Source organism: Euprymna scolopes, chromosome 1 (assembly GCF_053919585.1).
Source record: "Euprymna scolopes isolate OS-2025 chromosome 1, ASM5391958v1, whole genome shotgun sequence".
NCBI lineage: Eukaryota > Metazoa > Mollusca > Cephalopoda > Sepiida > Sepiolidae > Euprymna > Euprymna scolopes.
Genome location: NC_136482.1, coordinates 69,306,366 through 69,319,145, shown reverse-complemented (window position 1 = coordinate 69,319,145; position 12,780 = coordinate 69,306,366).

Sequence of the window (12,780 nt, the reverse complement as noted above, 5' to 3'; positions counted from 1 at the left end):
CTACACTTAAGGATAAACCATATCGATAAAATGATAAATTTGCTCGAGGAAAGGATAAATCATATCGATAAAATGATAAATCGACTCGATAAAATGATAAATCATCTCGATAAAATGATAAATCGGCTCGATGAAAGGATAAATCATATCGATAAAATGATAAATCGGCTCGATGAAAGGATAAATCATATCGATAAAATGATAAATCGGCTCGATGAAAGGATAAATCATATCGATAAAATGATAAATCGGCTTTATGAAAGGATAAATCATATCGATAAAATGATAAATCGACTCGATAAAATGAGAAATCATCTCGATAAAATGATAAATTGGCTCGATGAAAGGATAAATCATATCGATAAAATGATAAATCGGCTCGATGAAAGGATAAATCATATCGATAAAATGATAAATCGGCTCGATGAAAGGATAAATCATATCGATAAAATGATAAATCGGCTCGATGAAAGGATAAATCATATCGATAAAATGATAAATCGGCTCGATGAAAGGATAAATCATATCGATAAAATTATAAATCGGCTCGATGAAAGGATAAATCATATCGATAAAATTATAAATCGGCTCGATGAAAGGATAAATCATATCGATAAAATGATAAATCGGCTCGATGAAAGGATAAATCATATCGATAAAATGATAAATCGGCTCGATGAAAGGATAAATCATATCGTTAAAATGAAAAATCGGCTCGATGAAAGGATAAATCATATCGATAAAATGATAAATTGGCTCGATTAAAGGATAAATCATATCGATAAAATGATAAATTGGCTAGATGAAAGGATAAATCATATCGATAAAATGATAAATTGGCTCGATGAAAGGATAAATCATATCGATAAAATTATAAATCGGCTCGATGAAAGGATAAATCATATCGATAAAATGATAAATGGGCTCGATGAAAGGATAAATCATATCGATAAAATTATAAATCGGCTCGATGAAAGGATAAATCATATCGATAAAATGATAAATTGGCTCGATGAAAGGATAAATCATATCGATAAAATGATAAATTGGCTCGATGAAAGGATAAATCATATCGATAAAATTATAAATCGGCTCGATGAAAGGATAAATCATATCGATAAAATTATAAATCGGCTCGATAAAAGGATAAATCATATCGATAAAATGATAAATCGGCTCGATGAAAGGATAAATCATATCGATAAAATGATAAATCGGCTCGATGAAAGGATAAATCATATCGTTAAAATGAAAAATCGGCTCGATGAAAGGATAAATCATATCGATAAAATGATAAATTGGCTCGATTAAAGGATAAATCATATCGATAAAATGATAAATTGGCTAGATGAAAGGATAAATCATATCGATAAAATGATAAATTGGCTCGATGAAAGGATAAATTATATCGATAAAATTATAAATCGGCTCGATGAAAGGATAAATCATATCGATAAAATGATAAATGGGCTCGATGAAAGGATAAATCATATCGATAAAATTATAAATCGGCTCGATGAAAGGATAAATCATATCGATAAAATGATAAATTGGCTCGATGAAAGGATAAATCATATCGATAAAATGATAAATTGGCTCGATGAAAGGATAAATCATATCGATAAAATTATAAATCGGCTCGATGAAAGGATAAAACACATCGATAAAATTATAAATCGGCTCGATGAAAGGATAAATCATATCGATAAAATGATAAATCGGCTCGATGAAAGGATAAATCATATCGATAAAATTATAAATCGGCTCGATGAAAGGATAAATCATATCGATAAAATGATAAATCGGCTCGATGAAAGGATAAATCATATCGATAAAATTATAAATCGGCTCGATGAAAGGATAAATCATATCGATAAAATGATAAATTGGCTCGATGAAAGGATAAATCATATCGATAAAATTTTAAATCGGCTCGATGAAAGGATAAATCATATCGATAAAATGAAAAATCGGCTCGATGAAAGGATAAATCATATCGATAAAATTATAAATCGGCTCGATGAAAGGATAAATCATATCGATAAAATGATAAATCGGCTCGATGAAAGGATAAATCATATCGATAAAATTATAAATCGGCTCGATGAAAGGATAAATCATATCGATAAAATGATAAATTGGCTCGATGAAAGGATAAATCATATCGATAAAATGATAAATCGGCTCGATGAAAGGATAAATCATATCGATAAAATGATAAATTGGCTCGATGAAAGGATAAATCATATCGATAAAATGATAAATCAGCTCGATGAAAGGATAAATCATATCGATAAAATTATAAATCGGCTCGATGAAAGGATAAATAATATCGATAAAATTATAAATCGGCTACATGAAAGGATAAATCATATCGATAAAATGATAAATTGGCTCGATGAAAGGATAAATCATATCGATAAAATGATAAATCGGCTTGATGAAAGGATAAATCATATCGATAAAATGATAAATTGGCTCGATGAAATGATAAATCATATCGATAAAATGATAAATCGGCTCGATGAAAGGATAAATCATATCGATAAAATGATAAATTGGCTCGATGAAATGATAAATCATATCGATAAAATGATAAATTGGCTCGATTAAAGGATAAATCATCTACATAAAATGATAAATCGGCTCGATGAAATGATAAATCATATCGATAAAATGATAAATCGGCTCGATGAAATGATAAATCATATCGATAAAATTATAAATCGGCTCGATGAAATGATAAATCATATCGATAAAATGATAAATCGGCTAGAGGAAATGATAAATCATATCGATAAAATGATAAATTGGCTCGATTAAAGGATAAATCATATCGATAAAATTATAAATCGGATCGATGAAATGATAAATCATATCGATAAAATGATAAATCGGCACGATGAAATGATAAATCATATCGATAAAATGATAAATTGGCTCGATGAAATGATAAATCATATCGATAAAATGATATATCGGCTCGATGAAATGATAAATCATATCGATTACATGATAAATCGGCTCGATGAAATGATAAATCATATCGATAAAATGATAAATCGGCTCGATGAAAGGATAAATCATATCGATAAAATGATAAATTGGCTCGATGAAAGGATAAATCATATCGATAAAATGATAAATCGGCTCGATGAAATGATAAATCATATCGATAAAATGAAAAATTGGCTCGATGAAAGGATAAATCATATCGATAAAATTATAAATCGGCTCGATGAAAGGATAAATCATATCGATAAAATGATAAATGGGCTCGATGAAAGGATAAATCATATCGATAAAATTATAAATCGGCTCGATGAAATGATAAATCATATCGATAAAATGAAAAATTGGCTCGATGAAAGGATAAATCATATAAATAAAATGATAAATCGGCTCGATGAAATGATAAATCATATCGATAAAATGATAAATTGGCTCGATGAAATGATAAATCATATCGATAAAATGATAAATCGGCTCGATGAAAGGATAAATCATATCGATAAAATGATAAATTGGCTCGATGAAATGATAAATCATATCGATAAAATGATAAATTGGCTCGATTAAAGGATAAATCATCTACATAAAATGATAAATCGGCTCGATGAAATGATAAATCATATCGATAAAATGATAAATCGGCTCGATGAAATGATAAATCATATCGATAAAATGATAAATCGGCTCGATGAAATGATAAATCATATCGATAAAATGATAAATCGGCTAGATGAAATGATAAATCATATCGATAAAATGATAAATTGGCTCGATTAAAGGATAAATCATATCGATAAAATTATAAATCGGCTCGATGAAATGATAAATCATATCGATAAAATGATAAATCGGCTCGATGAAATGATAAATCATATCGATAAAATGATAAATCGGCTCGATGAAAGGATAAATCATATCGGCAAAATGATAAATTGGCTCGATGAAAGGATAAATCATATCGATAAAATGATAAATCGGCTCGATGAAATGATAAATCATATCGATAAAATGATAAATTGGCTCGATGAAAGGATAAATCATATAAATAAAATGATAAATCGGCTCGATGAAATGATAAATCATATCGATAAAATGATAAATTGGCTCGATGAAATGATAAATCATATCGATAAAATGATAAATTGACTCTATGAAAGGATAAATCATATAAATAAAATGATAAAGTGGCTCGATGAAATGACAAATCATATCGATAAAATGATAAATCGGCTCGATGAAAGAATAAATCATATCGATAAAATGATAAATTGGCTCGATGAAATGATAAATCATATCGATAAAATGAAAAATTGGCTCGATGAAAGGATAAATCATATCGATAAAATGATAAATCGGCTCGATGAAAGGATAAATCATATCGATAAAATGATAAATCGGCTCGATAAAAGGATAAATCATATCGATAAAATGATAAATTGGCTCGATGAAAGGATAAATCATATCGATAAAATGATAAATTGGCTCGATGAAAGGATAAATCATATCGATAAAATGATAAATTGGCTCGATGAAAGGATAAATCATCTCGATAAAATGATAAATCGGCTACACTTAAGGATAAACCATATCGATAAAATGATAAATTTGCTCGAGGAAAGGATAAATCATATCGATAAAATGATAAATCGACTCGATAAAATGATAAATCATCTCGATAAAATGATAAATCGGCTCGATGAAAGGATAAATCATATCGATAAAATGATAAATCGGCTCGATGAAAGGATAAATCATATCGATAAAATGATAAATCGGCTCGATGAAAGGATAAATCATATCGATAAAATGATAAATCGGCTTTATGAAAGGATAAATCATATCGATAAAATGATAAATCGACTCGATAAAATGAGAAATCATCTCGATAAAATGATAAATTGGCTCGATGAAAGGATAAATCATATCGATAAAATGATAAATCGGCTCGATGAAAGGATAAATCATATCGATAAAATGATAAATCGGCTCGATGAAAGGATAAATCATATCGATAAAATGATAAATCGGCTCGATGAAAGGATAAATCATATCGATAAAATGATAAATCGGCTCGATGAAAGGATAAATCATATCGATAAAATTATAAATCGGCTCGATGAAAGGATAAATCATATCGATAAAATTATAAATCGGCTCGATGAAAGGATAAATCATATCGATAAAATGATAAATCGGCTCGATGAAAGGATAAATCATATCGATAAAATGATAAATCGGCTCGATGAAAGGATAAATCATATCGTTAAAATGAAAAATCGGCTCGATGAAAGGATAAATCATATCGATAAAATGATAAATTGGCTCGATTAAAGGATAAATCATATCGATAAAATGATAAATTGGCTAGATGAAAGGATAAATCATATCGATAAAATGATAAATTGGCTCGATGAAAGGATAAATCATATCGATAAAATTATAAATCGGCTCGATGAAAGGATAAATCATATCGATAAAATGATAAATGGGCTCGATGAAAGGATAAATCATATCGATAAAATTATAAATCGGCTCGATGAAAGGATAAATCATATCGATAAAATGATAAATTGGCTCGATGAAAGGATAAATCATATCGATAAAATGATAAATTGGCTCGATGAAAGGATAAATCATATCGATAAAATTATAAATCGGCTCGATGAAAGGATAAATCATATCGATAAAATTATAAATCGGCTCGATAAAAGGATAAATCATATCGATAAAATGATAAATCGGCTCGATGAAAGGATAAATCATATCGATAAAATGATAAATCGGCTCGATGAAAGGATAAATCATATCGTTAAAATGAAAAATCGGCTCGATGAAAGGATAAATCATATCGATAAAATGATAAATTGGCTCGATTAAAGGATAAATCATATCGATAAAATGATAAATTGGCTAGATGAAAGGATAAATCATATCGATACAATGATAAATTGGCTCGATGAAAGGATAAATCATATCGATAAAATTATAAATCGGCTCGATGAAAGGATAAATCATATCGATAAAATGATAAATGGGCTCGATGAAAGGATAAATCATATCGATAAAATTATAAATCGGCTCGATGAAAGGATAAATCATATCGATAAAATGATAAATTGGCTCGATGAAAGGATAAATCATATCGATAAAATGATAAATTGGCTCGATGAAAGGATAAATCATATCGATAAAATTATAAATCGGCTCGATGAAAGGATAAAACACATCGATAAAATTATAAATCGGCTCGATGAAAGGATAAATCATATCGATAAAATGATAAATCGGCTCGATGAAAGGATAAATCATATCGATAAAATTATAAATCGGCTCGATGAAAGGATAAATCATATCGATAAAATGATAAATCGGCTCGATGAAAGGATAAATCATATCGATAAAATTATAAATCGGCTCGATGAAAGGATAAATCATATCGATAAAATGATAAATTGGCTCGATGAAAGGATAAATCATATCGATAAAATTATAAATCGGCTCGATGAAAGGATAAATCATATCGATAAAATGAAAAATCGGCTCGATGAAAGGATAAATCATATCGATAAAATTATAAATCGGCTCGATGAAAGGATAAATCATATCGATAAAATGATAAATCGGCTCGATGAAAGGATAAATCATATCGATAAAATTATAAATCGGCTCGATGAAAGGATAAATCATATCGATAAAATGATAAATTGGCTCGATGAAAGGATAAATCATATCGATAAAATGATAAATCGGCTCGATGAAAGGATAAATCATATCGATAAAATGATAAATTGGCTCGATGAAAGGATAAATCATATCGATAAAATGATAAATCAGCTCGATGAAAGGATAAATCATATCGATAAAATTATAAATCGGCTCGATGAAAGGATAAATAATATCGATAAAATTATAAATCGGCTACATGAAAGGATAAATCATATCGATAAAATGATAAATTGGCTCGATGAAAGGATAAATCATATCGATAAAATGATAAATCGGCTTGATGAAAGGATAAATCATATCGATAAAATTATAAATCGGCTCGATGAAAGGATAAATCATATCGATAAAATTATAAATCGGCTCGATGAAAGGATAAATCATATCGATTTAATGATAAATTGGCTCAATGAAAGGATAAATCATATCGATAAAATGATAAATTGGCTCGATGAAAGGATAAATCATATCGATAAAATGATAAATTGGCTCGATGAAAGGATAAATTATATCGATAAAATTATAAATCGGCTCGATGAAAGGATAAATCATATCGATAAAATTATAAATCGGCTCGATGAAAGGATAAATCATATCGATAAAATGATAAATTGGCTCGATGAAAGGATAAATCATATCGATAAAATGATAAATCGGCTCGATGAAAGGATAAATCATATCGATAAAATTATAAATCGGCTCGATGAAAGGATAAATCATATCGATAAAATGATAAATCGGCTCGATGAAAGGATAAATCATATCGATAAAATGATAAATCGGCTCGATGAAAGGATAAATCATATCGATAAAATTATAAATCGGCTCGATGAAAGGATAAATCATATCGATAAAATTATAAATCGGCTCGATGAAAGGATAAATCATATCGATAAAATTATAAATCGGCTCGATGAAAGGATAAATCATATCGATAAAATGATAAATCGGCTCGATGAAAGGATAAATCATATCGATAAAATTATAAATCGGCTCGATGAAAGGATAAATCATATCGATAAAATGATAAATCGGCTCGATGAAAGGATAAATCATATCGATAAAATTATAAATCGGCTCGATGAAAGGATAAATCATATCGATAAAATGATAAATTGGCTCGATGAAAGGATAAATCATATCGATAAATTTATAAATCGGCTCGATGAAAGGATAAATCATATCGATAAAATGATAAATTGGCTCGATGAAAGGATAAATAATATCGATAAAATGATAAATCGGCTCGATGAAAGGATAAATCATATCGATAAAATTATAAATCGGCTCGATGAAAGGATAAATCATATCGATAAAATTATAAATCGGCTCGATGAAAGGATAAATCATATCGATAAAATGATAAATTGGCTCGATGAAAGGATAAATCATATCGATAAAATGATAAATTGGCTCGATGAAAGGATAAATCATATCGATAAAATTATAAATCGGCTCGATGAAAGGATAAATCATATCGATAAAATTATAAATCGGCTCGATGAAAGGATAAATCATATCGATAAAATGATAAATTGGCTCGATGAAAGGATAAATCATATCGATAAAATGATAAATTGGCTCGATGAAAGGATAAATCATATCGATAAAATGATAAATTGGCTCGATGAAAGGATAAATCATATCGATAAAATTATAAATCGGCTCGATGAAAGGATAAATCATATCGATAAAATGATAAATTGGCTCGATGAAAGGATAAATCATATCGATAAAATTATAAATCGGCTCGATGAAAGGATAAATCATATCGATAAAATGATAAATCGGCTCGATGAAATGATAAATCATATCGATAAAATGATAAATCGGCTCGATGAAAGGATAAATCATATCGATAAAATTATAAATCGGCTCGATGAAAGGATAAATCATATCGATAAAATGATAAATTGGCTCGATGAAAGGATAAATCATATCGATAAAATGATAAATTGGCTCGATGAAAGGATAAATCATATCGATAAAATGATAAATCGGCTCGATGAAAGGATAAATCATATCGATAAAATTATAAATCGGCTCGATGAAAGGATAAATCATATCGATAAAATGATAAATCGGCTCGATGAAAGGATAAATCATATCGATAAAATTATAAATAGGCTCGATGAAAGGATAAATCATATAAATAAAATGATAAATCGGCTCGATGAAAGGATAAATCATATCGATAAAATTATAAATCGGCTCGATGAAAGGATAAATCATATCGATAAAATGATAAATTGGCTAGATGAAAGGATAAATCATATCGATAAAATTATAAATCGGCTCGATGAAAGGATAAATCATATCGATAAAATGATAAATCGGCTCGATGAAAGGATAAATCATATCGATAAAATTATAAATCAGCTCGATGAAAGGATAAATCATATCGATAAAATGATAAATCGGCTCGATGAAAGGATAAATCATATCGATAAAATTATAAATCGGCTCGATGAAAGGATAAATCATATATATAAAATGGTAAATCGGCTCGATTAAAGGATAAATCATATCGATAAAATTATAAATCGGCTCGATGAAAGGATAAATCATATCGATAAAATGATAAATTAGCTCGATGAAAGGATAAATCATATCGATAAAATGATAGATCGGCTCGATGAAAGGATAAATCATATCGATAAAATTATAAATCGGCTTGATGAAAGGATAAATCATATCGATAAAATTATAAATCGGCTCGATTAAAGGATAAATCATATCGAAAAAATTATAAATTGGCTCGATGAAAGGATAAATCATATCGATAAAATTATAAATCGGCTCGATGAAAGGATAAATCATATCGATAAAATTATAAATCGGCTCGATAAAAGGATAAATCATATCGATAAAATTATAAATCGGCTCGATGAAAGGATAAATCATATCGATAAAATGATAAATTGGCTCGATGAAAGGATAAATCATATCGATAAAATGATAAATTGGCTCGATGAAAGGATAAATCATATCGATAAAATGATAAATTGGCTCGATGAAAGGATAAATCATATCGATAAAATTATAAATCGGCTCGATGAAAGGTTAAATCATATCGATAAAATGATAAATTGGCTCGATGAAAGGATAAATCATATCGATAAAATTATAAATCGGCTCGATGAAAAGATAAATCAAATCGATAAAATGATAAATCGGCTCGATGAAAGGATAAATCATATCGATAAAATGATAAATCGGCTCGATGAAAGGATAAATCATATCGATAAAATTATAAATCGGCTCGATGAAAGGATAAATCATATCGATAAAATTATAAATCGGCTCGATGAAAGGATAAATCATATCGATAAAATGATAAATCGGCTAGATGACAGGATAAATCATATCGATAAAATGATAAATCGGCTCGATGAAAGGATAAATCATATCGATACAATGATAAATCGGCTCGATGAAAGGATAAATCATATCGATAAAATTATAAATCGGCTCGATGAAAGGATAAATCATATCGATAAAATGATAAATCGGCTCGATGAAAGGATAAATCATATCGATAAAATGATAAATTGGCTCGATGAAAGGATAAATCATATCGATAAAATGATAAATCGACTCGATAAAATGATAAATCATCTCGATAAAATGATAAATCGGCTCGATAAAAGGATAAATCATATCGATAAAATTATAAATTGGCTCGATGAAAGGATAAATCATATCGATAAAATGATAACTCGGCTCGATGAAAGGATAAATCATATCGATAAAATGATAAATTGGCTCGATGAAAGGATAAATCATATCGATAAAATGATAAATCGGCTCGATGAAAGGATAAATCATATCCATAAAATGATAAATTGGCTCGATGAAAGGATAAATCATATCGATAAAATGATAAATTGGCTCGATGAAAGGATAAATCATATCGATAAAATGATAAATCGGCTCGATGAAAGGATAAATCATATCGATAAAATGATAAATCGGCTCGATGAAAGGATAAATCATATCGATAAAATGATAAATTGGCTCGATGAAAGGATAAATCATATCGATAAAATGATAAATTGGCTCGATGAAAGGATAAATCATATCGATAAAATTATAAATCGGCTCGATGAAAGGATAAATCATATCGATAAAATGATAAATCGGCTCGATGAAATGATAAATCATATCGATAAAATGATAAATTGGCTCGATTAAAGGATAAATCATATCGATAAAATGATAAATTGGCTCGATGAAAGGATAAATCATATCGATAAAATGATAAATTGGCTCGATGAAAGGATAAATCATATCGATAAAATGATAAATCGGCTCGATGAAAGGATAAATCATATCCATAAAATGATAAATCGGCTCGATTAAAGGATAAATCATATCCATAAAATGATAAATTGGCTCGATGAAAGGATAAATCATATCGATAAAATGATAAATTGGCTCTATGAAAGGATAAATCATATCGATAAAATGATAAATCGGCTCGATGAAAGGATAAATCATATCCATAAAATGATAAATCGGCTCGATGAAAGGATGAATCATATACATAAAATGATAAATTGGCTCGATGAAAGGATAAATCATATCGATAAAATGATAAATTGGCTCGATGAAAGGATAAATCATATAAATAAAATGATAAATCGGCTCGATGAAAGGATAAATCATATCGATAAAATGATAAATTGGCTCTATGAAAGGATAAATCATATCGATAAAATGATAAATCGGCTCGATGAAAGGATAAATCATATCCATAAAATGATAAATCGGCTCGATGAAAGGATAAATCATATACATAAAATGATAAATTGGCTCGATGAAAGGACAAATCATATCGATAAAATGATAAATTGGCTCGATGAAAGGATAAATCATATAAATAAAATGATAAATCGGCTCGATGAAAGGATTAATCATATCGATAAAATGATAAATTTGCTCGATAAAATGATAAATTGGCTGAATGAAAGGATAAATAATATCGATAAAATGATAAATCGGCTCGATGAAAGGATAAATCATATCGATAAAATGATAAATCGGCTCGATGAAAGGATAAATCATATCGATAAAATGATAAATTTGCTCGATGAAAGGATAAATCATATCGATAAAATGATAAATTGGCTCGATGAAAGGATAAATCATCTCGATGAAATGATAAATCGGCTACACGAAAGGATAAATCATATCGATAAAATGATAAATTTGCTCGATGAAAGGATAAATCATATCGATAAAATGATAAATCGACTCGATAAAATTATAAATCATATCGAGAAAATGATAAATTGGCTCGATGAAAGGATAAATCATATGGATAAAATGATAAATTGGCTCGATGAAAGGATAAATCATCTCGATAAAATCATAAATCGACTCGATAAAATGATAAATCATATCGATAAAATGATAAATTTGCTCGATGAAAGGATAAATCATATCGATAAAATGATAAATCGACTCGATAAAATGATAAATCATATCGATAAAATGATAAATTGGCTCGATGAAAGGATAAATCATATGGATAAAATGATAAATCGGCTCGATGAAAGGATAAATCATATCGATTAAATGATACATTGGGTCGATGAAAGGATAAATCATATCGATAAAATGATAAATCGACTCGATAAAATGATAAATCATATCGATAAAATTATAAATTTGCTCGAGGAAAGGATAAATCATATCGATAAAATGATAAATTGGCTCGATGAAAGGATAAATCATATCGATAAAATGATAAATTGGCTCGATGAAAGGATAAATCATCTCGATAAAATGATAAATCGGCTACACGAAAGGATAAATCATATCGATAAAATGATAAATTTGCTCGATGAAAGGATAAATCATATCGATAAAATGATAAATCGACTCGATAAAATTATAAATCATATCGATAAAATGATAAATCGACTCGATAAAATGATAAATCATATCGATAAAATGATAAATTGACTCGATAAAATGATAAATCATATCGATAAAATGATAAATCGACTCGATAAAATGATAAATCATATCGATAAAATG